The sequence below is a fragment of the Cupressus sempervirens genome, chromosome 3 (genome assembly GCF_028749045.1).
Source record: "Cupressus sempervirens isolate cs-2001-9-10 chromosome 3, ASM2874904v1, whole genome shotgun sequence".
Taxonomy (NCBI): domain Eukaryota; kingdom Viridiplantae; phylum Streptophyta; class Pinopsida; order Cupressales; family Cupressaceae; genus Cupressus; species Cupressus sempervirens.
Window position 1 is genome coordinate 842107131 of NC_143120.1, and position 26777 is coordinate 842133907.

Here is a 26777-nt window from a genome sequence, read left to right on the forward strand (position 1 = left end):
GAGAATGCCTATTGGGTTGAAGGACTAAGACATAATCTACTCAGTGTAGCATAGTTGAACAATATAGGATACAAAGTTGAATTCATGAAAGGAAAAGATAAACTATTTGATGGAAAAGGAAAACTAGTTAGAATTGGAAATCAAACAAAAGGAAATTTATTTTACCTAGATCTCACTAAAAGTACATGCTTGCTAGCTTAGATTGAAGAAAGTTGGATATGGCATAAAATAATGTGTCATGTTAACTTTGATAACCTAATCACCATAAGTAAGACAAAAAGTATAAGAGGCATACCTTATTTGAAGAAACCTAAGATGAGCATGTACAAACAATGCCAAGTTGGTAAAATGGGTAAAAGAAGTTTCAAGAGTAAGTCTTACAATTCTAAGAAGTTTTGGAACTAGTTCGCACAGATCATTATGGTCCAATAGGTGTGGAAAGATACTATGGAGATGTTGGAAAGATGTCTAAGAAAGTGGAGTTAAGGGCTATCATTTATGGGAACATATATATCTGAAGTGATGATAGAATGTACAACTGAAGATCGTATGTTCAGAGACAAAAAATTGTCTAAGTGCTAGACAATTTTAATATCAGTACATAGACATGTTTTGCTATTGAAAATTTTACAAAGGCAATTATCACATGCAAAGTTGGAGACATGTAGTACAGATAGTCCAGATGATGTGGATAAGTACGTAGATCAGTACAATCAGTACATGACAAGTTATAGGCCAAATACCAGTAAGGGTAGTGAACATAATAGGATAGAGTATAACAAGAAAGAGTTAATAATAGGTTTGGGAATTATTTCGGTCATGAAATAATTACTTAATTATTTAGGGATGACATCCTAGATGTTCACCCTAAGTTGCATGGGCTAATTTTGTATATAGAAAAATATGTGGAATCATCAAGATGACTGGATAGAGTTTTATCAAAAGAAAAAAGGTACAAGTAAGAAGTAATTACTTGCGAAGTGTGTAGTGTGAATGGAAAGTATATGGTCCATATGAGAACTATGTATATGACATGAAAAATTATGTGAAAGATCTATGATGCAAAATCTGATGTTAGATCAAAGATATGTGAAGTACAATAGTCAGGTGCAAAGAGGTTATTGTATCTATCTCATTTTGTTTAAAGCATTGAATTGTATAATTGCATGTTTAGGAAGTGGACTCTTCTTACACACATGTATGTAATTGTATTACCAACTCCTAACAAGGTTGAGGCTTATTAACAAGGCCTAGTCCTCTAACAAGGACTGATACACTATAAGTACTTCATAGACTTCTAACAAGGTCAATATTCTTAACCACATTCTTATGTTTAGTGGAATATTTTGTGGGTATCATCCCCACCGAGGTTTTCCCTTGGCCAGGGTTTCCCTAGTTAACAAAATATGGTGTCATGAGTTCTCTTTGTGTATGGATTTATTTATTGTTCAATATTATTGGTTTACTTTCATATGCATGTTATAAAGCAATTAACAATATTTAGTTGTTGACAAAAATTTAGAGAATATTGATTCATCCCCCCAGCCCCCTTGTCTTTATTATCTATTTCTAACAATTGGTATCAGATCCCAGTTACTCAAAAGAGGCTTAAAAACTTGAGTATGATCCTTATGGATATGGAATAGTTGAAAAGGAATCTTGAAGAAGCCCTTCAGAAATTTGATCTTCCAATAGAAGAAAGAGACAACATGAAAGAAAGGTATGAAGATGCAAAATATTACATTGGTACTCTAAAAGATAAGATCGATCATGTCAAATCTAGAAAAGAACCTAGATAAAAAAAATATAGTGATAGTGATGGGGTAGCAACCCTTAAGGAAGAAAATAAAATTTTGAAACATGAGTTAAAGATTGTTGAATTAAAGTTGAGTCTAAAGAAAGATGATAGCAAGATTGAAATAGATATGTAGTGTGAAAATGTAGATTTAAGATCTCATCTAACAAAAGTGACATCTGAACTAGATTTTATCAAAATAGAGCATGTAGAATTAGAGAAGTACAATATCATTGTGAAAGGAGAGTTGACCTAGGCTAAGAAACATTTAGAAAAGTTACATTCTAGTAGTGATAACATGCACAACTTGGAGGGTGTGTAGGTGCACATGCATGGAAGGTGCGCAAGTGTGCACCTCCAAGAGTGTGCAAGTGCACACCTCCAAGAGTGCGCAAATGCACACATCTAGAGTTGTGCATTTGCACACCTCCAAAAGGCTACACATATGTGCACCTCTTAGAAGTGCACATGTGAACACCTATTTCAGAGTGCAAATTATCATCAAATGAGATTCTTTTATGTGTTTTTTATTATCTGACTTACCCAATTAGAGATTGGGATTTGACCTAGACTTGGAATAGGGTCCAAAATGATCAGGACTCTGGACTAGGAGCCTAGTAGGGAAAATTCTAACTAGGGGTCCCCATTTTCTGTGCAAAAATGGGGCGTGTGTTGTGAAACCACAACACAACCCTAGGGGCTCTATTACTTTTGATTATAGTCATATTTTCAATTTAGCCCTAGACGTTGGCTCTGCGTGACATTTTGCAATGGTTAATTAATATATTCCTATTAACTTTTGTACCATTATGTTTAGATTTTGGATGGTTTTTTATGTTAGTAGATGAATGCTTATTACTTTTTATGAGCTAGTTTTTTATAGAGGTAGAATGTTTTGTAGGTTTTTTAACTCTCACTAAGATGTTATTACTTATTCATTAGTGTACAATTGATGTGCTCTCTATACCACATGCCAACACCCTCTTGTTGTTGCTTTTATCAAAAATATTTTACCAATACACTTCAATATTTTTTCCTTTGAAGACAAAAAATTTGCCCAATACATTATATAGTTTCCCTACGATAATGATAGATTCGTGAAGATTTTCTTATTTTCATATTCTTTAAAAATTATTAGTACAAATTAATATTTTATCTTTTCAAATTTAAGAATTTAGCCAACAATATTCATATTTATTTTGAACTTAGTCTAAATGATGAACTCCAACAAAGCTAGTGGTCGAACAAATTTTTATATTTTGCATATTTACTTTAATAGAATATATAAATTTAGAGTAATAAAAATATTTGTTTGACTAATCTAAAATAATAGATAATTAACTAACAGGAAAAATTATAGGCCAAGGGCAAGTAGACAAACTCAAATTACAAAGTAGAAATTCTTATATCTTGGTTTTAATTAATCCTAGAACATGTGTCCCTTCAGAGAACATTGTACAATAAAAAATAGTTCATCAAATCACATTAAATCTGAGTCTTAAATTTACAACGACAAGAAAATTGCTTACAGGCAGGTTCGACCACCAGATCTATATGTTTTCATCTAAATTTCCTATTCAACGTTATTCATCTATGAGGTTTTCTTCTTCCGTTCTATCGTCTGGTGCAATGCATTTCTTTGAAAATTCATTGTGCTCTTAATATTCAATAATAAAGCTTCTCTTATAGATAAAGTTATGAATTGTGTATTCATGAACTTCTATTTGAATATTCTTGCAAAATACTAGATGTAAATGCAGGTATCAAATAAAATCGCTTAACATATTTGCTGGCTGGCGGCCTTTAAGAAAAGTGTCCTACTATAAAGACCAACTTTCTAATCTTAATGCCATATCATAAAAAAAGAAGGGAGAAGTCTAAGACATTGGTCAACAAGTCAAAGGTCAAAAGTACAAATTAACAAATATAAATAGTTCTCATATAATTTAAGAATGGAAAAGTACAAATTTGGCTAAATCTATCATAAGATATGGCATACCTTTGATTTAACATAAGAATATAATGTTGACCATTAGTCAAATATTTTAGTTTCACAATGAAAGATGTTTCCTCAAATCACTATAGGATTTCTGAGCAACATGGCTATACAATCATTTAGAGATTTTATCCAACTGTCATATCACATTAGTCTAAGATAAAATGTTAGCCCGAATCACATCCTCTATATCAATTAACAAATAATAACATGTTTATCAAATACCTTTAGGTAGGAAAGTTCTTCCTGACAGAAATTATAAACACCTGCTTACAAAAGCTAAAAGGGCGAGAATATTGTGGGAGTGCATTTTCGCCCTACCATGAAGCAATTATGCTTCCCTGCAATCCTTTCTGAAATGAAGGATACCCAACTTAGCTAGAGGAAGTCTAAACAAGTAAAACTAGTTGAAGTAATGGAATATGTGCTAAATGATACACTTATATTCTATTTTCAATGTAACATATTTAATCCTTTCAGATTAAAACACATATCTTGTAATCTGATTCCCTTTCATTCGTAGAAAATGTTATGCAAAAATTCTCTCAATGCATAGATCATTTTGATTCACATGTGCATAGTATTCACTCCTTTATCTATGAAACATGCCAAGTTTATAACTATTCCAATATCTTTCAAGTGGTTTAATATGTTCAAAATACCATTTGTATAAGAAACCAATATATCTTCATCTAAAATTTTTCAATGCATCAATATATCCCAAGATGGATATCATTATGAACTCACACATAAGATCCAAGGAATTTATGAGAATATTATTAGAGAACAATTCTATTTATTTGATATAATTCCATAGCAACATAATTTCCTCTTTACCATGATATAAATAATCACTCTTCTTTGTTGAAAACAACATTTAATTTCAATACATAAATTGTGCATTATGGAAACATATAACTTTTAAGCATAATCTTATCCTAATACATACTTTACCAATAAACATGAATATTTCTATTCTTGAACATATAGTTAATGAAATATTTCACCTACTAATGTGTGTGCTCCTCTTATCTCTTTAAGTATCATTTAAGGTTTCATAGAGCAAAGTTACTTTTATTCCAAGATAATTTATATGCAACAGTTCTATTATTTAGTCTATTTTTTGTTGAATCTTACAAACAAATTGATTTAAGATATCTTGATTTCATTAAGTATCTATCATAAATCCTTTGAGTCAAATCATGGTCACATATAATGTTAGTGTCATAAATGTCCTAATAACTTAATTCACAAAAATCACATATTATTCTCACGTGGATTAGAATGTTATCTATATTGATTTTTGTTTCAAGGTCTCAACCACAATATAACAATTGTAAGTTTTATCCTACTAAAATTATATTTTCTATTTGTCTCAACATAGTAATTTCCTATACCTTATATTCCCAAAATCTTATCAAGAGAGTATGGAGAATAGTTAAAAGTGAGATTAAGAGTGATGAACTTCTTAATAGATAAGTAAAAATTAGAGTCTAATACTTTTAAATAACATATAAAAGACCAATACCATTAAGGAAACCTTGGTCAAAGAGTTATATATTTTAGAACCGTATGGTTTTTCCTCCCTCTTACATCAAATAGAGTGATGGATTATATCAATCCTTCAAATGTATTATACTAGTCTTCTTGTCTTAATGCTAGATTTAATTAAATCCCAATGATTGGACCTAAATGAGTATCAATATTCCAACTAATCCTAAAAAGCTAATATTTGAGAATAACCATTGATAATCTAAGAGACATATAGTAGCCAATTCAATTTTCTTGTGAGAACCAATTTCCAATATCACAAATATTTGAAAATAATGAAGTAGATGCAAAATAATTCTATAATAAATAGAAATGTATTTACAAATAGAGTAAATAAGAATGAAGAAATCAAGCTTTATCTATAAAGATATATAACTCTAGTATCTATATTTCTAGGATTAATCTTGTGTGTATCACAATTTGAGATAACATAAATTTAAAAGAACATAAAAATTTAGTGCAAAGAATTTAAAACACTCAATCCAACCATGCATTTATCATGGTAATGTCTAAGAAGGAAAAAAAAAAATGAAACAAAACAAAAGAAAGGGAGAAATGAAACCATTAAGGATGCTTCTTGTGAATACTCTTATTAATTACCTATTCTCTACGAAAATCCTCCTCCTTTTTTCCTATTCTTGCAAAAATTCTCCTCCCATTTTTATTGCTATTTAAGCTCTAAATTAACACCCTTCATCTTTGTTTTTCTTTTTTCAATTCCCTGCACCTTCTTTTATAGTAGAGTGAGCCCTATTAAGATAGAAAAGAATGAATTTGATAGATCCTTCTACCTAAAAGAAAATTCATTTAAAAAAAAAAGTAAGCCCATATTTTCAAGCTTGAAAAGGGGCATATGCATTCCACTATCATTTTAAAATTAATACCTAATAAATGCTCCACTAAATTCTTGTCACAATAGGAATAGTGGACTCAACCAAAAGTGGTGTGTTCAATTTTTTTAAAAATAAGCCCATGTTTTCAAAATTGAAAAGGGGCATATGCATTCCACTATCATTTTAAAATTAATACCTAATAAATGCTCCACTAAATTCTTCTCACAATAGGGATAGTGGAGTCAACCAAAAGTGGTGCATTCAAACATGGATCATGACACCTACCATGCTCAAAAGAAGTATATTCATAGTGCTTGAGGATTATTTGGGGCCATGTTCGAAAACAAACAAGTAGTCCTTCTACCTAAAAGAAATTTCATTTTTTTAAAAGTAAGCCCATGTTTTCAAGCTTGAAAAGAGGCATATGCATTCCACTATCATTTTAAAATTAATACCTAATAAATGCTCCACTAAATTCTTGTCACAATAGGAATGGTGGACTCAACCAAAAGTGGTACATTCAAACATGGGTCGTGACACCTACCATGTTCAAAAGAGGTATATTCAAATTGCTTGAGGATTATTTGGGGCCATGTTCGAAAACAAACAAGTAGAGTTTGTATTTTTCGTCATGGATTTCAAGGGGAGGATTATAGAATCTAGTAAAGCAAGCATTCAAACAGGAAGATAATAGCCATGGAGAATCCAACCACTTTTAAATCAGAATTGCTTTGGATTCACTCTCGTCCAATAATGCAAAGATGAAGTCGCAAATACTAACAAGGTGATTATAAAATTTATATACAGGTAAAATTCATTAATGCATCTTAAGAACTCATCAGTGTATCCTAGGAATTGTCATTTCCAATCTTGAATCATCTTGACATAATAAAAAATGAAGTAAATCATCTCGATATAATCAAGATGAAGAAAAAGGAAAAAAATCATTTGCTATGTTCTGTTCCCAATGTAAACTAACCCAATAACTTTGGGTGCTTTGCATTCCATATCCTGATCTTGACTTCTTCCCTTCCTTTCTCTCTACTTTTGTCTTCAACATTAGTTATAACAAACTAGGTAATAGGAAGGGGTTTTGTGGAGTCATTGTAGGAAATTTGTATTTGTTGAATGGGTTTTATTACAAGAAAATGAGTCTTATGATTGATTGAATAGGGATTTCAACATTTTAGATTGTCTTACTTCCTACCATATTTTATATAGCTATATTTTTAATGAAAAGACTTTATGTTAACTAAAAGAACTTTTAACTATTGACCTATCAGTCTATGTTTTTTTATGAGAAATTTTGTAGTCTTTCACTGAACTATTTTACAAAAATATCACAAGACTATCAACTTTTTCACATTCTAAAACTTAATAGTTTTAAATTAATAACTAGACACAAGCTTAAAAAGGCCCTTTCATGAAACCACAACTTATACTAACTTAATTCTACCTATTCATACTTCAAATATGGTCGCATAACATTGTTTGCAGTTGAAATTTTTAACACTGCAAGCTTGCTAGGTTTCTAAGGATTTTATCTACTACTTGCTTTTGTTCTAGATAATTTTGTATCATGTAGTCACTGAACCTTTTCAGATATATACTGCCATCGATATTGCTAGTCATTCTAAGGCACCTGTGATATGGATGCTCAACTTAAATAGATTTGGAGTTTAATTATTCAGAAAAAATGTTGCCTTCAGTAGCAGATATAGATAGTGATTAGGCTCAGGGTGGCTCCTCCATGGAAAGACTATTTGAACAAGGTGAAGATTGCAACAAATTCACTCATTGCTATAGCAAATGCATTGAGTTTTATCCCACCTACACTTCTTCAAAAGGTATAAAAGCTTCACATCTGCATTTCATAAAACACATATAAATGATGGTTATATTGTGAAGTCAAAAATGCCTTTATGCAGGTTGTAGAAGAGATAATTTCTACATATCTTCTAGTGTTTTTTGCATGTGGCTCATCAATGCTAAGTCAAAAAATCAAGAACTCAATATCAAAACTTGGGAGTGCAATGGCTTTTGGGCTAATTGTAATGGTCATGATATACTCTATTGGCCACATTTCTGGAGCTCATATGAACCCTGCTGTTACGTTCTCATTTGCAATAGTGGGGCAATTTTTGTAATGCCTCGCCTAGAGATCCTTGGAACAAGGATTCAATTGAAGCCAAGATATTTATTTTTTACAAGTATGAATGCACATATCAACATCATACAGGGATCAAAAAGATTGCAACAAAAGACTTAACCAACAATCTTGGCAACTAACGAATCTCCAAACGCCACTACCAAACTAACATGCATAAACTCAAGAACAAAAAACAAATACAATGTCAGAACACAAAATCTCTAATCTGTCAAAACATGGAAACACAAGCAATCCTAAAGGGTACTCTTAAGTCCAAGTTGCATTCCTTGAAGAATAGCGGAGAGGCCCCCTATTTTTTGTGTGAGAGAATAACAACTAATAGTCTCATGTGAGGAAGCACCTCTTCATGCAAGGAAGTACATTGAGCCACACAAGGAAACACCATCTTGAATGAGGACATACTTGGCCGAGTAGCTAGAACACCCAAACTGGTGTGTGGTTCTACATGAGGATTTACCAAAGTTGCACGAGGAAACCCAACACACCACACGAACAATTGCATTCTTGCGCAAGAAAGTACAATTTTGTGTGAGGATACAAATCAGTAAGCTAGAAAACAAAAAGATAAAAAGATAGGAAATAAAATTCCTCCATGTTAGGGAGTACTGGATTCATATAAATCAAGGAATGAACACTCGAGTACATAAACAACAAGATGCCATGAAACAAGAGAGAGGAACATCTATTCAACCATAGCAGTAAAAGAATGTACTGAAAGCAACATCACAGTGTACTTAAACAACATAGTAATAACTGAACAAACAAACTAATTATATGGTTCCTCCCAACCATCAATAGCATCATAAGACCATCGTGGGTCCTAGCCATCCCCCGTGCATAACATCCCAAACTACTGACTAGATCATTGGTGTTATCTTATGATGACATCACTACTAAAACATGTTATAACATAAGAATAAGGAAATCTAACATGCTAAAAGTAAAGCATTAGATAATCCAATAAATCAACCACATCATCTATCATATGCTAAACATCATATGAATAGGAAATCTAACATGCTAAACCAATAAGCAATAGATACGCCAATGAAGCAATTCACATAATCTAGTCATATTCTAAACATCACAATATAGGAATGCATCAAATAAACTAGCATTATCTAAAAATGATATTGAAGCATTCCAATGAAAGCATAAATCACAAGAAAACATACTCTAGAACCTGAAGTATCAAGTGAAAACATTCAACAACAGTCACACTAGGACAAAAGACTGTCTCTGTAGATTGGTCCCTAGTAGTGGTATAGGTAGCTATGCCTCCCAACCACATGTAACCCATAGGCCCATTCCTATCATGCTAATGCAGATATTGATCCAGCCACAAAAACACACAAACAAAAAAAAGCACAACATCAATAGCTAACACTCACGCCAGAAAATATGAAGACTAAAACCAAGAACATAGACAATGCATAAAATATAGGCCCTAGTCAGACACTCAATGAGCTACTAAGTAGGGGTTGACATCATGGAGAGTCACTTGGCATCGACAATCCCAAGCTCGGATCTATGTGGACTCAATTTCCCAATGGAAGGTTCACACACTGAAGCACTATTTTATTATCTTGAATTTTATTACCAAACACACATTTTATTTAGTTATCACTTACTTAAAGCTCCCTCTGCCAATGTATGGCACCATGATTGCTAGGCTGTGAGATAGAAGCCCCCTCCATATGCTACCCTACCCTACCCATGCTCATCCAATGATGAGTGCCTATAGGCATGCATATTCCCAATCCAACCCCAATGATCATAACTTCTGAAAGCACCATGGAAGATCAAGGCTCTCAAGTCAACTTACAAATGTATGCGCATGTACTCATGTGTGGCACACCACCATCATGAAGATCATAACACAAGAAAAATATCACTCAACCAAAACAACTCAAGAAGATAGATTCTCCACGAATCCCCAAAGAACAATAAAACCATACATCATAAAATCACTCAACTGACCTCAATCTGGGAGTGTGGATTCTACACGAATCCCAATGATGCAACAAGACCAAACATCATGAACTCACTCAAATGGCCTCAATCTAGAATTATAGATTCTACACGAATCCTAGTGTCCATAAAACAAGAAAAAAGGTCCAAAAGAAACCAAAACAATAGGTATAAAATCACTCAACTGAACATGAGATCGGGAGTATGGATGTAACATGCATCCCAAAGAAAACATAAAAGTGCAACAATGGGCTAACTAACATCCAAGTAGATGATCTAGGTCCATGACCAAACTCATGCCAAGAAAACCCAATAAAATTGGGTGACACATAAATCGAGGCAAAAAATCTCAAAACTCAAAAAGTTTGAAATTAAAACTTGTTGTGACCAAGAGTCACCATCGCCCAAGCCTAGGACCCCTTCTGGTAAAACTTTGGCAAGAATAGAAGGGCATATATACCAAAATAATAATGAGTGATTCATATGTGACAATTTCTCTCTCTGGTGCAGCAGTTGTGAGGACTCAGGTGATTAGCAATAGCTAGAATCTTGTATGGAATCAACATTTCTCCATTCTTGTTGCACACAATGTTCCCAAGGTGCTTTTTTTTTTGTCAAGGACAATGACTTTGTTGGTGTAGATCTTATTGGTGATGTTGTAATTCCTGCAGAGAAACTCATGTCTTGTTAGAAAGTCGAGGGATGGTTTCCTGTGTTGAGAAACAATAGAAAGGTCTGCAAGGAGGGAGCTACACTTAGGCTCAACACAATTTTTTCCAATTAGAAAATCAAGTGATGTACAGATTTGGAATTGGTGTCAAACCCAACTATGCTAGTGTGCCTAACACATATTTTCCTCTTAGAAAAGGTGGGAAAATCACTTTTTATCAGGATGCTTGTGGGCCTAATAATCTTCTTCCTCTTGTTCAACTTGATCATCAAGTTTGGTATGACAATGGAAAATGTTGGCAGGATATTTGTGAGGCTATTCTCCAAGCTCGATGGTTTATATACATTATTGGATGGTATGTATATCACAAGATTAAATGGGTTCATGGAAATAGAAATTCAAATTTACTTCATTCATTTTTCAGCGGAGCGCAAGTCAGCTATCCATAAGGAATAGTCAAGGTCAAAATCCTGGACTACATCAAAAAATCACTTTTTGCATACAAAAGGATAGGTTTGGATCGGCATGGAAATATTCCATGAAGCACAACATCTCTCATTCAACCAAAACCCCGCTCTCGCAAATTGTGGAGCGCATATTTGAGTTGGTGATGAAATGTATCTAGCAGATGAATAATCCACAACTGTTGTTAAACTACAATCCACACCTTTTTTATTTTTATTTTTTAAGTGCACTTTTTCAAAAGATTCTTATTTGCATATAAGCTTGGAAAATCTGCTGCCCGAAAATTGTGGAGGAAAATTTTGATTTTCTTTTCGAATCCTTAACAAATAGGTGAGAAAAGTTTTGGAAAACTTGAGATAGTTCGAAAAATTGTTAAACATGGAAAGTATGAAAATCCAAGACACCCAAAAAATTCCAAAGGGAAGGAAAAAGAATTTTGGAATCCGAAATCTCACAAAATATCCCAAAAGTAAAAAAATCATGAAAAGTTGAAATATTTGGAAATTTGAGAAAAATTCCAAATTTAAAGAGAAAGTTGATCCAAAAAGTAAAAGAATGAAAATTCTTCATGAATGGAAAAGAAATTTAGGGAAAAATGCAAAAAATGATTTTCTTGCAAGGAGATTTTTTTTGGATTTACATAAAAAAAAAATATTAATTTATTGATATTTAATTTGGTTGTTTCAATAATAATCCAAAAAATAAAAATTGGAGAAAAGTTGGAAAAAAGTTTGATTTTTCATTAAAATATGGAAATTAATTAAATATTGATTTTAATTGATATTTAATTAATATATATATTTTAAAATAAAAATGGATAAAGGAATACTTAGCTTCATCTTGAAACTAAGAGCATCAATAATAGCTACTTTTTGAAACAAACAACAAAAAATTGACAAGTGGCACAAAATATAGAAAGCTTGATGGCTAACTAAAGAAACTACCTAATTTTAGCCTACAACTTTAAAAACATCTTTTTTGAAGGATGATTTATATAAGAAACCCTCTCATTCATTCCTTCTCACATAGGAATTTGAAGAGCAAATTGAGAATAGGAGTGAAATTCAAAGAGTTCAGAAAGAAGATTTTGGGAAAATTTTCAAAATTATTGAGGAGTTTTCTAGACATTTGCAATAGAGGATTTTGAATCCAATCAGGAAGGAACTTTTTTTTTTTTGTAGTGAGTTGTGGAAAATTACGTATTTCTTGCGAAAATATTGAAAAGAGAATCTTGAAAGGAGTATGGAAATTTTGGCAAAAATCTAAAATTTGTGTCTTGTGGACAAGTTGTATCTATTTTTTTTAATACTTTCTTTGCATAGTCTTATGTGTCGACATTTTCTCTTTTTTAGGAAAGGAGAATGGCAGAACCCAGGAGAATAGGAGAAACGCATGGACAATTGATAAAGAATGAAAGGAGAGGATTCTATCCTGAATCCAAAATTGTGTCAAAGTGGGCAAAAATTAGAGATACAAGCCTCGGTGGCCTCAATTTGAAAGATTTTAATCGGAGAATGCTTGGATACAATGATCATCACTCAACATACCTAGCCAAAAGGATTGTAAAAAGTGGAATTGTTGCTATAGCTAGTTTCGCTCCTCCTTTTTAGCATCCAGATCTGATTGTGGAATGTACCAAACACTACAGTCCTAGGGACAGAACCATCAAGGATTTTGAATGAAATATTCTAGCAAACTTTTCTCCGACATCCATTTCTGAAACATTTGGAATTCCTTCTCACCCAAGGATGGTCACAAAAACACAGGAGCAAGCATTGAGAATCTACAAATTTGGAGTCCATTTATGTGATGAAATAATCAACCAAATATGGTTGAAAAAGAATAGATCACATCAATCCAAGATTCCTAAAGAGATAGTATGGTTCAACTTGTAGAGGGAATATAGTGAGATGATAATGATGTTGAGTCACATATTTGGCATGCCTCATTCGTATAGATTTGAATCTTGGATGTGGTATTTTTTTGAGTAGGTGATGGAGGAAGGTGACATAATAGACTGGGCTAGGCTCATAAGTGACAATTTGAATGAATAGTTGATGAATCTAGAGCATACAAGGAAATTTTACATGAGCTCATATGTAATCTACATGCTAGCATAGAGAATGAATTATGAGGGACTACGATGCAAAGGACTGATTGGAAGTAGAACTCAACACCTCAAAGTCCATGAGTGCTACCTACAGTTGCATTTATATTCAAAGGATGATTACATGAGGGTTAATGATATATTTTCCATGCGCATAGTAGGAACACTACAAAAAAAGGCCACATATAAGATTGTCAGTGGGTGCAATGAAGTTGGTCAAAGAATATGGTTCCTCGTTCATTCAATTTCCCACCTTTTCATAAATTCGAGTTCAAGGATTCTCCATGGAGCCATACAAATTTCCTAGGAACCCAATGGACAAGATGGTCTTGTTAGAGCTTACTCGACAACTTACAGCCTATGACAAGATTCAGAAAGGGAAGAAGAAGTTGGGATTATAGTTCCCAATTTCCATAGGAGAAGGGAAAATTGAGGTATACCCATGTCTAAAAGTTGTAGAGAGATCCACTTCTTCTATCTTCTATTTTATCCAAAAAGGAATGATTTTGATCTTTACAAGAAGATCTCATCAATAGGAGGATCAAAGTACCAACACAAGGTTCACCTTGAAGACTTTTAGGCAAATGCAGCAAATGAGAATGAGATTAGGAAGAAGATGCATTCAAGATTACCATTGAACATTATTAGAACATGCAACATATTTAGGGTTTTTGATCAAATGGAGGAGGACCCAAATGTGATGCGAAAGGGATTCAATCTAGAAATAGCTAAACCATATGATTAGAAGAGGAAATAAGTTATGGATCTAGAAACTCTTTTAAGACCAGTCTTAGATTTCACGAGGTGGTGGATTGAGCATAAGCTTGAAAAATTAGCTACACCAGCTAATGGATTCACATATAGGTTGCTTGGTCATAGACCACTTAGGGATGAAATATCAAGACAAATATCTAAGGGGATTGTTGAGGAAAGAGGAACTCCATTTGAGGACATAGGAACCATGAAAGGGAAAGAGGTACTTCGAGAAAAATGTCCTAGGATTGAGGAAGTCATCCAAGAACCTCAAAATAAGAAGCAAAAACATGGAAATGCTCCCTCTTCTCTGAGTCACACTCCAAGTGTTCAAGAGATAGAAACATTTGATAGGTAGGATACAGGTAAAAGTACAAGGAAATTTGAGAAAGAAGAAAATTTGGATAGGCCAATTCATGATAGACTAAGTATAAACGCCTATGAAAAGTCCATGCAAGAAAGAGGGAGAGATCAAGATATTGTTACAAAGGAAATTCTTGCTACAATCTTAGAGCGTAAAATGATTAATGATGAAGATGGTCCACTAGAGGAAGAAACTCCAGCAGAAGCAATACATCCTCCAAACATTGAAGTCGTAGTTCCTAAGGTTATAGTGGATAGTGTAGGAAGTGAAGAGGAGATCGACATTTGAGCATTCCAAAGGAAAGAGCAATTGGTGATTATAGGAGACCAAAGTATACCGATTCCAAATTGGTTGAGGCAGTGAATTCAATTGCGTCAACAAAGGGAGGATGATTCGGTAATTGAATTACAAATTTTTTTGGACCAATCAAATCGATCAGAAGAGCAAGGGAAAGCAAGAAGATATACAAAATTCATTAGAGGAGAATCAGGATCTAGAATCTTGCAGATTGCGACTCCCATAGTGGACAAAGGCAAAAATCAGATTGCTCCATATGAATATCATGTTATGGAAATAAATCTTGGTTGGGCCTCCTGAGAGCAAATATTAGAAGAATTTGATGACTCTACACAGGCTTTGAAGGATAGGCTGAAGAAAGTGGAAGAAGGGTATGAAAAATAGAAAAGAGAAACTAGGGCCTTATGTCAGTACATCTAAAACTTGCCTCATTCAATAAGAGAAGAAGGTCCATCAGTTGTCCCTCCAACAAGTGTTTAAATTGAAGTGGTAGGTGATATTGTCAGAATCAAGTGGATTGCTCAAGGTTCAAAAGTTTGGATCGAAGGAATCCAAGAGCTAGCCTTCAAACATGAAAAATAATTAGTGCAAGTACACAATAGGGCATTAGCTGCACTCTCCAGAATCCAATGCATGGAGGAATCATGGGTGGATGAACATATTTACCAAGAGGAGGTGATTGCTGACATTCAAAACCTGATGGAGACCCCAAAGCAAGAATTGATCGATGGTCGAGTTATCAGTGAGGGGGATGTCTATGAATCTTATGATCTTTTAGTAATCTTCGCATACATGAGACTTTATTCAAGAGAGGATAAGATATTTTGGTATTTTGTTCTACTATTTGGTGGGTCATAAAAAACACCTCAACAAAAACTAGCGCTAGAAGGAGAGCTTGACTAAAAGGCTTTAGAGAAATTTCACATACTAGCGAACATTAATTCATCCTCACCCGAGGTACATTGAAGGTCCTTGAGATTCACCCCGGGAGCGCACAAACTACAAGAGTTGAGTTTTGTTCCAAAGCCTAGGCAATGAAATAAAGAAGCATCTGCAACTCAAAATTCACCAAGTGTAGCCAATCTCGCAAGGATATTCCAAACTCTGCCACCTCAATATCAAGCACAACAATCAATCCAAGAATGGGTTCCACTAGGAGCTACACAAATTCAATAGTTATTTGTGCAAATACATGTACAAGTTGTTTCACCTACAACTATCCAACAACAAGTTCTAGCAATGGCCCAAAAATGGCATCTGCAAAATGCATCACCCCTTGCAACGTTTGCCGCATACAACAATATGCCAAAGAATCTTGAACAGTTTTGTTCTAAATTCTTTATGAATGATGTGAACCGCACTGCTGATGAGCACATTAAGATTTTTGAGGATGTCCTCTAGAATAGAAATGTGCAAGATGAGGATGTTGCATGTAGACTATTTCCTAATTCATTGGGTGAGGAAGCATTTTAGTTGTATATCAACCTACCTTAAAATTCAATATAGACTTGGAAATAATTGAAGGATGCATTCCTTGGGAAATTCAGATTGCCTATCACCCCTGCAGAATTGTATAGGCAGTTTATCGAGATAAGAAGACAAGAACGTGAACCAATTGGTGCTTTCAATAACCAATTTCAAAGGGCTTATTCAAGATTGCATGATCCATATCACATAGGAGATGATGCAGCATGACCTATCTACTATGTCGCTGTGGACTGTTTTAGGTCTATGTTTGTTCAAAAAACTCATATGACTCCTACAAGTTTGATCCAAGCATATGCTGAGGTAGAGAAAGTTAGTTTACAATCACCTGCAACTATGAATGGAGCACCTAGCTATTTTGGAAATGCAATTACATTAAATCAAGGAGCTTTGAATTATGCGCTGACTATCAATCTAGTTCTTACCCCTCTAAACTAGTTGGTGTTGCATCCTGGAGTACCTATGTCATAGGCAATGCCCATGCAACCAGTTTATCTCCAGAACATGACAAATTCTACAAGGACCCAAGAAGAAAAAGATGAGATGGGATATTTGATTGAAAAAGTGAAAAAGTTATCCATTGAGGTCACTTACCTTAGAAATCAGAATAATCAATTGCAAAATGCACAGAGGAATTATCAGTCATATCAAGGTAACAACCGAGGTTATCAAGGAAACTCACCTCCATATCACGATAGTAATCAAGGACACAATCAAGGATTCAATGAAGGTAATCAAGGATATTGTAATTATAACGAAGGTCATCAAAGAAGATCATGGAACACTAATCCAAAAAATGGGGGTGTACAATCACCATTGGACAACCCTCCATCTAAGAATCGCCTAGCTGATAAAGTTTTCTTAGCAGAAGCTACACTATCTAGATGGTGTAGATTACATGAGACTAGTCAACATTTTGAATTATAGTGTCATGAATTTCAAAGAGCAGTAGCTATTTTTAAGGGAGAAGTGAAGAACATTGCCGCATTTGAGAATCATTCTCCTATGGGATATGAGATAGTGCCTGCACCAATATATGACCAAGCATTGGTTTTTGATGATTTTAAGTTTCCTCCTCCCAATTCTTAGGATTACATGCCAATACAAGCTAATCAAAAATTCCCATCGGCTTCAGCAAATGGTCTTGTAGAGACACCACATTATCAAGTTCAACCAAAAAATCAACCTCCACCAGTATCCCCAAATGAATCACTACATAAGGATGGATTTTTTTCTATCCTCTATACAATAGTGTCTTGGTGGAAGGGACAAGTGAAGTGTAAGCTTTTCAACAAACATTTGGTAATACTCTGATAAAGACATATCAAATGAATTATAGGAACCATGAGCCATTAACATCATCAGTTCCTCCAAATAACTTTTCAACTCCTCCACATCCCAATGCGAAAAATAATCATGAGCCTCTCAGAGACTCACCTGAGTATCAACAACTTGTGAACTCTCAAGGAGATAGAAGCCAGTCTTCCATGATAAATTCTTCACAAAGTGAGAAGGGAAAGAATAATCTTCAATCATCCATTTGGCAAGGAGAACAAAGGCAATGTGAAAATCTAGGACAAAAATAGAAAGGAAGTCCTCCTAGAGAGGAATTGAAGAGATTGAGTTCTTATGTATTAGAGGAATTCAAAAAAAACTAAAGTGAGTCTTCCATTATATGAATTGATGAAAGTTTCAGAAATTGGAGATACATTGTTGGGAAGTTTCAATGACACCCCAACGAAAGCTATTTCTCAAAATGTATCACATCTTATAAGAGGAGCATCTAATGTCCAACAATACAATTTTGCACAGAACACCAAAGTTGCACACGATGTATTGCCATATGCATCTCACCTTTCTCAAAATCCTTCAAATTTTATTGGAATGGTAGAAAACTCTCAAGATGATCAAAAGGTTACATCAAATGGACAAATATCCCCAAAAAATCCACCACCAAAAATGATGAGAGATAATTCTCCTGTAGTGAAAATTTTTGTAACAACACAAAATGGGAGAAATTTTGTACATGACAATGAGACATTTGATTCAAAAGTGCATAAGCCAATACTTTTTTATAAGGAAAAGATGAACCTAAACCTTACCTAGTATCTATTAGAATTTTTTGGAAAATGTTACATAATTGTTTAATTGACTTTGGTGCATCAAGCAATTTAATGCCTTTGGACATATGTAGAAAGTTGGGATTGATTCCACTTCAAACGAACAAGAAGGTTACACAATTGGGTAAAATTGAGGTCTCAATCATGGGAGAGTTGAATGGTATTCACATGCAATTAGCCTCTGATCCACATGTTCAAAGTTGTATTGGCATATTTGTTGTGGATATTCTTGAGGGATATGGTATGCTTCTTAGTAGAGATTGGGCAAGGAAATTGAATGGTTATATTGCAACAGAATTTTCACACATGTGGCTTCTATATAAGGGAATTCCCAATCAGATAAGGATAGAAAGCATTCCAAGGCTCTGATTGTTGATCACTGAGTATGGTGAACATAATGAGATCTTATTCATGGAAACCACTTTGGGATCATATGTTCCCAAAATTAGAGAAGATCTAATGTTGTAAGGTTACAATCAAGGGGGATGTCCTGATATGACTCCAACTTTCACTAAGGTTCCTGTTATGGATGGTTCAAAACCATCACTGAATGAAGGAATGTTTGAGAATTTTAGGAATTTTTCCCTAAAAAGCGTTAAGCATGAAGTTGAATTAGGAAAGGATGCATCCATTCAAAATTTTTTTGTTACCCAACTGGTATAGAATACATAATGCTTTTCATTCTGAGATATCGTGCACCATGTGCAAAGATGCAATTGCACAAGTATCCAAAATGGTTCCACAAGCATGGATAGGAAAAAATGTGGCCAAAGTGAACTTGTCTTGTATGAAAATTTTAGAGGCACAACAGGAAAGAATTCAAGAGGTTGAAATAGGACAAGAAGAATATCATAAAGAATCCAAGGATTCAAAGGTAAAACCACCCATAGAATATGGAAATGATCAAGTATGGACCCTATCCTTTGATGGATCCAAATCAAAGAAAGGTAATGGAGCTGGTATTGAACTCATCAGCCCAACTAGAGAAACATATTTGGCAACACATAGGTTGCAATTCCCATGTGCTAACAATGTGACTGAGTATGAATCATTGGTCATTGGATTGCTCCTCACTATCCAAAAGGGTGCCAAAATCCTACATGTATGTGGAGATTCAAACATAGTCATTGGACAGGTACTCAAGAAATATACATGTCATGATAAAAGATTGGGTCGTTATCGCAATAGAGTTTGGGACCTAATTGAAAGCTTTGATGCTTTCAATATTAAAAGGATAAGCCAAACAAGAAATCCAATAGCAAACTCTTTGGCTCAATCTACAAGTTCTTTGGAACCATTAGCCATGGATTGTGCGAAGAAATTCATAGTTGAGCTGACTTTAGTATGATCAGGTCCTGAAAACATCACAAATTTTCAAGTGTTTGAGGATGATAAGCATATCCTCAATTTTCTAACAAGCTTGAGTGTATTTGAAGCACAAGTCATAGATGAAGGAGAACAAAAACAAGCTCAATTTGAAATTGATGAGATTATCAATTTAAGGACAAATACCATTCCAAATGGAATTATTGAACTAGAGAGAATTTTTGATGCAGACAGAGTAAGTTCCCTCAAGTACTAAAGTACTGAAGGAGGGGAATGTGAAAAGGTAAACTTAGGAATGGGAGAAAATGTCAAGAATGTATTTATTGGGAAAGTTTGTACTCCCATAGAAAAGGAAGAAATATTGAAGCTTATGAAGGAATTCCTTGACATGATCACTTGAGGATATGAAGATCTGAAGACATATGATACATCTCTCATTACACATACTATTCCATTAAAGCCAAATAGTAAGCCATTTAGACAAAGGCAAAGACCAATAAATCCATTGTTAGAACCACTAATACACCAAGAAGTGAAGAAGTTATTATTAGCAAGAATTATATTCCCAATTCCACACTCAATGTGGGTTGCCAACCTTGTCCTTGTCAGAAAGAAGAATGGAGAGACAAGGTTGTGCATGGATTTCAAAAATCTCAACAGAGCCTCAGAGAAGGATAATTATTTGGTGCCATCATTAGATAAAGTGATACAAGTTGTTAGCAGTTCTCAAATGATGTCATTTTTAGATGGTTATTTTGGATATAATCAAGTGATGGTAGAAGAAGAAGATAGCCTAAAGACTGCATTCACAACTAAATGGGGTACATTTTCTTATTGAAGAATGCATTTTGGTTTGATCAATGTAGGAGGCATTTTTTAAAGGGCCATGGATTATGCTTTCAGAGACTTGGTAAAGAAGTGCATCATCATATACATGAATGATCTCACAGTGTTCTCGCAGCGCAGGGAAGATCACGTTAGTGATTTGAAGAGAATATTTCAAAGATGTAGAAGATATGGGATTTCCTTGAATCCAAAGAAATGCATGTTTGGTGTCACTAAGGGGAAATTTTTAGGACATGTAATATCAGAACGAGGAATCTCAATTGATCTTGAGCACATCAAAGCAATATCAAAAATAGGATTGCCAGCCAGTTAAAAATAATTAAAGTCATTCTTTGGGAAAATTAACTTTGTAAGGAAGTTCATAACTGGATTTGCAGAGATAGTAAGGCCATTAAATGACATGTTAAAGAAAGGAGCAAGGATAGATTAAACACCTACAACAAGAAAGACATTTGAAGAAATCAAGCAAACAATAGTGGATGCTCCCGTTTTGTTGAGTCCAAACTACAGCAAGCCTTTTTATATATATTCCTTTGCCTCAGAACATACCTATGTAGCTATCCTCACCTAGAAGGTAGATGATCAGGATGAACATCCTATTGCATTCATGAGTTCACCCTTGAAAGATGCAGAATTGAGATACCCAAATGTTGAAAAACAAGCTTACACTTTGGTAAAGGCAATAAAGAAATTCTGACATTACATCCTAAGAAACAAGGTTTATGCAATAGTTCCTGATGCAGTAGTGAAGACTTTGCTAATGAAAAATGAATTGGGAGAAAGAAGAGGAAAGTGGATGACAATTATTCAAGAATATGACATGGAGATGCAACCAATGAAGTTGGTACGAGGACAAGCTCTAGCTCAAACCTTGTCTACAACCGGTCCTGGGTTAGTACAACAAGTATATGTGTTAGAAGAAGTAGCCCTAGATGAATGGTATGATGATATTGTTCATTACCTACTAAACCATAAGTCTCCATCATACTTGAATTATGTTCAAAAGCATTCATTGAGAATGAAGAGTCAAAATTCTATGCTTCAAGGATATGTGCTATATAGAAAGAACCATGATGGGGTTTATTTAAGATGTGTTGGAAAGGAAGAGGCCGAACACATCATTGAGCATTTTCATAGTAAATTTGGAACCGGTCATGGAAGTGGTTTGACTATGGCTCATCAAATATCAAGAGCAGGTTACTATTGGCCAACATTTTTTAAGATACTTATGAAAATATGAAGACTTGTCACACTTGTCAGATAGCTGCGACACGTGAAAGAAATCTCACTATGCCACTACAACCTATTATTAAAGTAAAACCATTCGTAAAATGGGGATTGGATTTCATTAGTCCCTTCAATCTGCCATCTTTAGGACACCACCAGTATATCCTGACTACTACAGACTATTGCACTAGATGGACTGAGGCTCAACCACTAAAAAATTGGACAATAGAGGTTGTTATCAAATTTCTTGAAGAAAATGCCATTACCAGGTTTAGATGTCCCCATGCATTTGTGTGTGATAATGGGCTAGCATTTAGATCCTTGAAGTTTTCAAATTGGGCATTTGATTATGGGGTCACACTGAACTTCTGATCAAATCGCTATCCATAAGGAAATGGATTGGCAAAATCAACAAACAAAAATCTATTGAGTGCACTAAAGAATTTATTAGAAAATAATCCTAGAGATTGGCATACATAGCTAAGATTTGCACTTTGCGTAGATAGGATCAGAATAAAGAGTTCTTTGGGGATATCTCCATATCATTTGGTCTATAGACAAGATCTAGTTTTTCCTATCCAATTGAGGATTCCAACATTAAGATTCATGCAAGATTTTATGGAAGGAGAAGATAGAGTGCAAACACATTTGACTCAATTATTGCACTTGGAAGAAAAGAGAGATGAAGCGTTGGAAAAGTTTGCTAAACATCAAGGAGTTGTCAAGAGATGGTTTGACAAAATGGCAAAGGTTAAAGAATTTCAAATTTCAGATCTAGTACTTCGCTGGGATAAGGCACATGAAAAGAAAGGTGGACATGAAAAGTTTGACAATCTATGGAAAGGTCCCTATCAAATTTCTAAAATTTTGGGAGATAATGCATTCAAGCTTAAGACTCTAAAAGGAAAGGAAGTCCAATTTCCCATCAATGGGAAATTCCTCAAGCATTATTTCTACCCTTAGGTTTCCTTTGTAAAGCCTAACTTGTACATAGTTAGTTTAGGTTTCCCTTCATGGTGTGTTTTCTCTTTCCTTTTGGTTAGATGGGGGTTTTGTTTTGTCTCCCCTCTCCTATTTAGGAGTTTTGGCTTTGCATGATTTGAGTTTCTTTCCCTTGTTGTTGGGTTTTTGTTTTCCCTAAGTTGTCTTCCTCAAGTGGTTTGGTTTTCTCTTTGCTTTTCTTTTGGTTTCGGCTTTAGTTTTGGCTTTTGCTAGGTAGCTCATAGCTGTGAGAATATCTTTTGCAAGTGTTGTGGTATGGTGATTCGGTTACTTCATATAAAGATTTCACTGAGTTTTGTTTATTTCATTTCTTGGATAACTGTTATGAAGAGCATTAGAATCTTGGCCATCCTTTATATATTTTCAATGGGTTAGAAAACATACTTGACTTGGAAGGTTAATCATACATTGTGTATGGACAACTAAACTCTAAGGTTGACACATATTTCACACTTTTAACTATTGCTCTAAGTCCATTTATGTTTCTTTGGGAAAGGTCATGACTTGTGAAAATTTTGAAATCTTGCTTTAGGGCCACTATAACTCCTAAACCCATGGTAAGCTTCATTTCTTACAAGCCAAGAGAAAAGAAAGAAATGAAATACCAATTCAAAAGGAATATAAAAGAGAAAAAATAAGATGAAATAATAAGATTGGCTTTGGGGGTATGCGAAAATCTCCATAGGTGTTCAAAAGAATAATTCGTCAGAAGTGGAGCAATCTCTGTTGGTTTTATAGAAACAACTTCGTTAGGGCTATGGATGCTTGACTGGCAGTAGGGCAATGTCTAGGATGCTTTTGAAGTCAAGAGGAACCAATAACTTGTCATGATCAATCCTAGGATTTTTGAGTGGTCTTGATGAGCTAGAATTAATACATTTTGCACACAATTAGGTTGTCGCGGAGTAAATGTGTTTTGATCCAATGTATGATTATTCTCCCCTTTTGAGCTTGTTTTCTCTCTTATTGGTGACATAAGATTGAGAAACTAGAGATTCCGAGTTTGAATTAAGTTTTATGCTTGAAATGTTTGTAACATTTCACCCATGGAGTCGCCAAATGTTGTGACCAAGAGTCACCATCGCCCAAGTCTAGGACCCCTTCTGGTAAAACTTCGGCAAGAATAGAATGACATATATACCAAAATAATAACGCGTGATCCATATGTGAAAATTTCTCTCTCTGGTGCAGCAATTGTGAGGACTCGGGTGATTAGCAATAGCCAGAATCCTGTATGGAATCAACATTTCTCCATTCTTGTTGCACACAATGTTGCTGAGGTGCTTTTTTTTTGTCAAGGACAATGACTTTGTTGGTGTAGATCTTATTGGTGATGTTGCAATACCTACAGAGAAACTCATGTCTCATCAGAAAGTCGAGGGTTGGTTTCCCGGGTTGGGCAACAATAGAAAGGTCTGCAAGGAGGGAGCTACACTTGGCTCAACACAATTTTTTCCCACTACAAAATCAAGTGATGTACAGATTTGGAATTGGCATCGGACCAGACTATGTTGGTGTGCCTAACACATATTTTCCTCTCAGAAAAGGTGGGAAAATCACTTTGTATCAGGATGCTCATGGGCCTAATAATCTTCTTCCTCCTGTTCAACTTGATCATCAAATTTGGTATGACAATGGAAAATGTTGGCAGGATATTTGTGAGGCTATTCTTCAAGCTCGATGTTTTATATACATTACTACATGGTCTTTATATCACAAGATTAATGGGTTCATGGAAATGGAAATTCAAATTTACTTCATTCATTTTTTAGCAGAGCACAAGTCAGTTGTCCATAGGGAATGATCAAGGTGCAAAATCTCAGACTACTTCAAAAAATCACTTTTTGCATACAAAAGGACAGGTTTGGATCAGCGTGGAAATATTCCATGAGGAAAAAATCTTTCATTTAGCCAAAACCCCACTCCCACAAATTGTGGAGCGCATATTTGAGTTGGTGATGGACTGTATTCGACGGATGAATAATCCACAACTACTGTTAAACTATGACACACACCTTTTTTATTTTTTTTAAGTGCGCCTTTTAGAAAGATTCTTATTTGCAAATAAGCTTGGAAAATCCTGCTCCCCAAAAATTGTGGAGGAAAATTTTGATTTTCTTTTTGAATCCTTGACAAATAGGTGAGAAAAGTTTTGGAAAACTTGAGATACTTCAAAAAATCATTAAACATGGAAAGTATGAAAATCACAGATACCCAAAAAATTCCAAAGGGAAGGAAAAATAATTTTGGAATCCGAAATCTCCCGAAATATCCCAAAAGTAAAAAAATCATGAAAAGTTGAAATATTGGGAAATTTGAGAAAAATCCCAAATTTGAAGAGAAAGTTGATCCAAAAAGCAAAAGAATGAAAATTCTTCATGAATGGAAAAGAAATTCAGGGAAAAATGTAAAAAATGATTTTCTTGCAAGGAGAGTTTTTTTGGATTTACATAAAAAATTAAATATTAATTTATTGATATTTAATTTGGTTGTTTAAATAATAATCCAAAAAATAAAAATTGGAGAAAAGTTCAAAAAAAGTTTGATTTTTCTTTAAAATATGGAAATTAATTAAATATTGATTTTAATTGATATTTAATTAATAAATTTTAAAAAAAATCAAAATGGATAAAGGAATACTTAGCTTCATCTTGAAGCTAAGAGCATTAATAATAGAAAATTTTTGAAAAAAATTGCAAAAAAGCGACAAGTGGCACAAAAGATGGAAACCTTGATGGCTAAGCAGCTACCTAATTTTAGCCTACAACTTTAAAGACATCTTTTTTGAAGGATGATTTATATAAGAAACCCTCTCATTCATTCCTTCTCACATAGGAATTTGAAGAGCAAATTGAGAATATGAGTGAAATTCAAAGAGTTCAGAAAGAAGATTGTTGGGGAAATTTTTGAAATTGTTGAGGAGTTTTCTAGACATTTGCGACAGAGGATTTTGAATCCTATTAGGAAGGAACTTTTTTTTTTGTAGTGAGTTGTGGAAAATTGTGTATTTCTCATGGAAATATTGAAAAGTGAATCTTGAAAGGAGTATGGAGATTTTGGCAAAAATCCAAAATCTTTGTCTTGTGGACAAGTTGTATTTTTTTTTTTTTTCTAATACTTTCTTTGCATAGTCTTATGTGTGGACATTTTCTCTTTTTCTAGGAAAGGAGAATGGCAGAACCCAAGGGAATCGGAGAAATCCGCAGACAATTGATAAAGAATCAGGGGAGAGGATTCTATCCTGAATCCAAAATTGTGTCAAAGTGGGCAAAAATCAGAGATACAAGCCTCAATGGCCTCGATTTGAAAGATTTTAACTGGAGAATGCTTGGATACAATAATCATTACCTAACACACCTAGCCACAAGGATTGTAAAAAGTGGAATTGTTGTTGCAGCTGGTTTCTCTCCTCCTTTTTAGCATCCAGAGTTGATTGTGGAATGTACCAAACACTACAGTCCTAAAGATTAAACCATCAGGGATTCTAAACGAAATATTCTGGCAGACTTTTCTCCGGCATCCATTTCTAAAGCATTTGGAATTCCTTCTCACCCAAGGATGGTCACAAAAACACAAGAGCAAGCATTGAGAATCTACACCTCTGGAGTCCATTTCTGTGATGGAATAATCAACAAAAGATAATTAAAAAAGAATAGATCACATTATTCCAAGATTCGTAAAGAGATAGTATGGTTTGAATTGCAGAGGGAATATAGTGAGATGATAATGATGTTGAGTCGCATATTTGACATGCCTCATTCTTATAGATTTGAATCTTAGATGTGGTATTTTGTTGAGT

At 34.3% G+C, this 26777-nt stretch overlaps 1 pseudogene; it reads left to right on the forward strand.

The window, feature by feature from the left end:
• Window positions 1-7871: 7871 nt before the first annotated feature.
• Window positions 7872-26777, forward strand: part of LOC149569407 (aquaporin NIP2-1-like) — a 39759-nt pseudogene continuing 20853 nt past the window's right edge.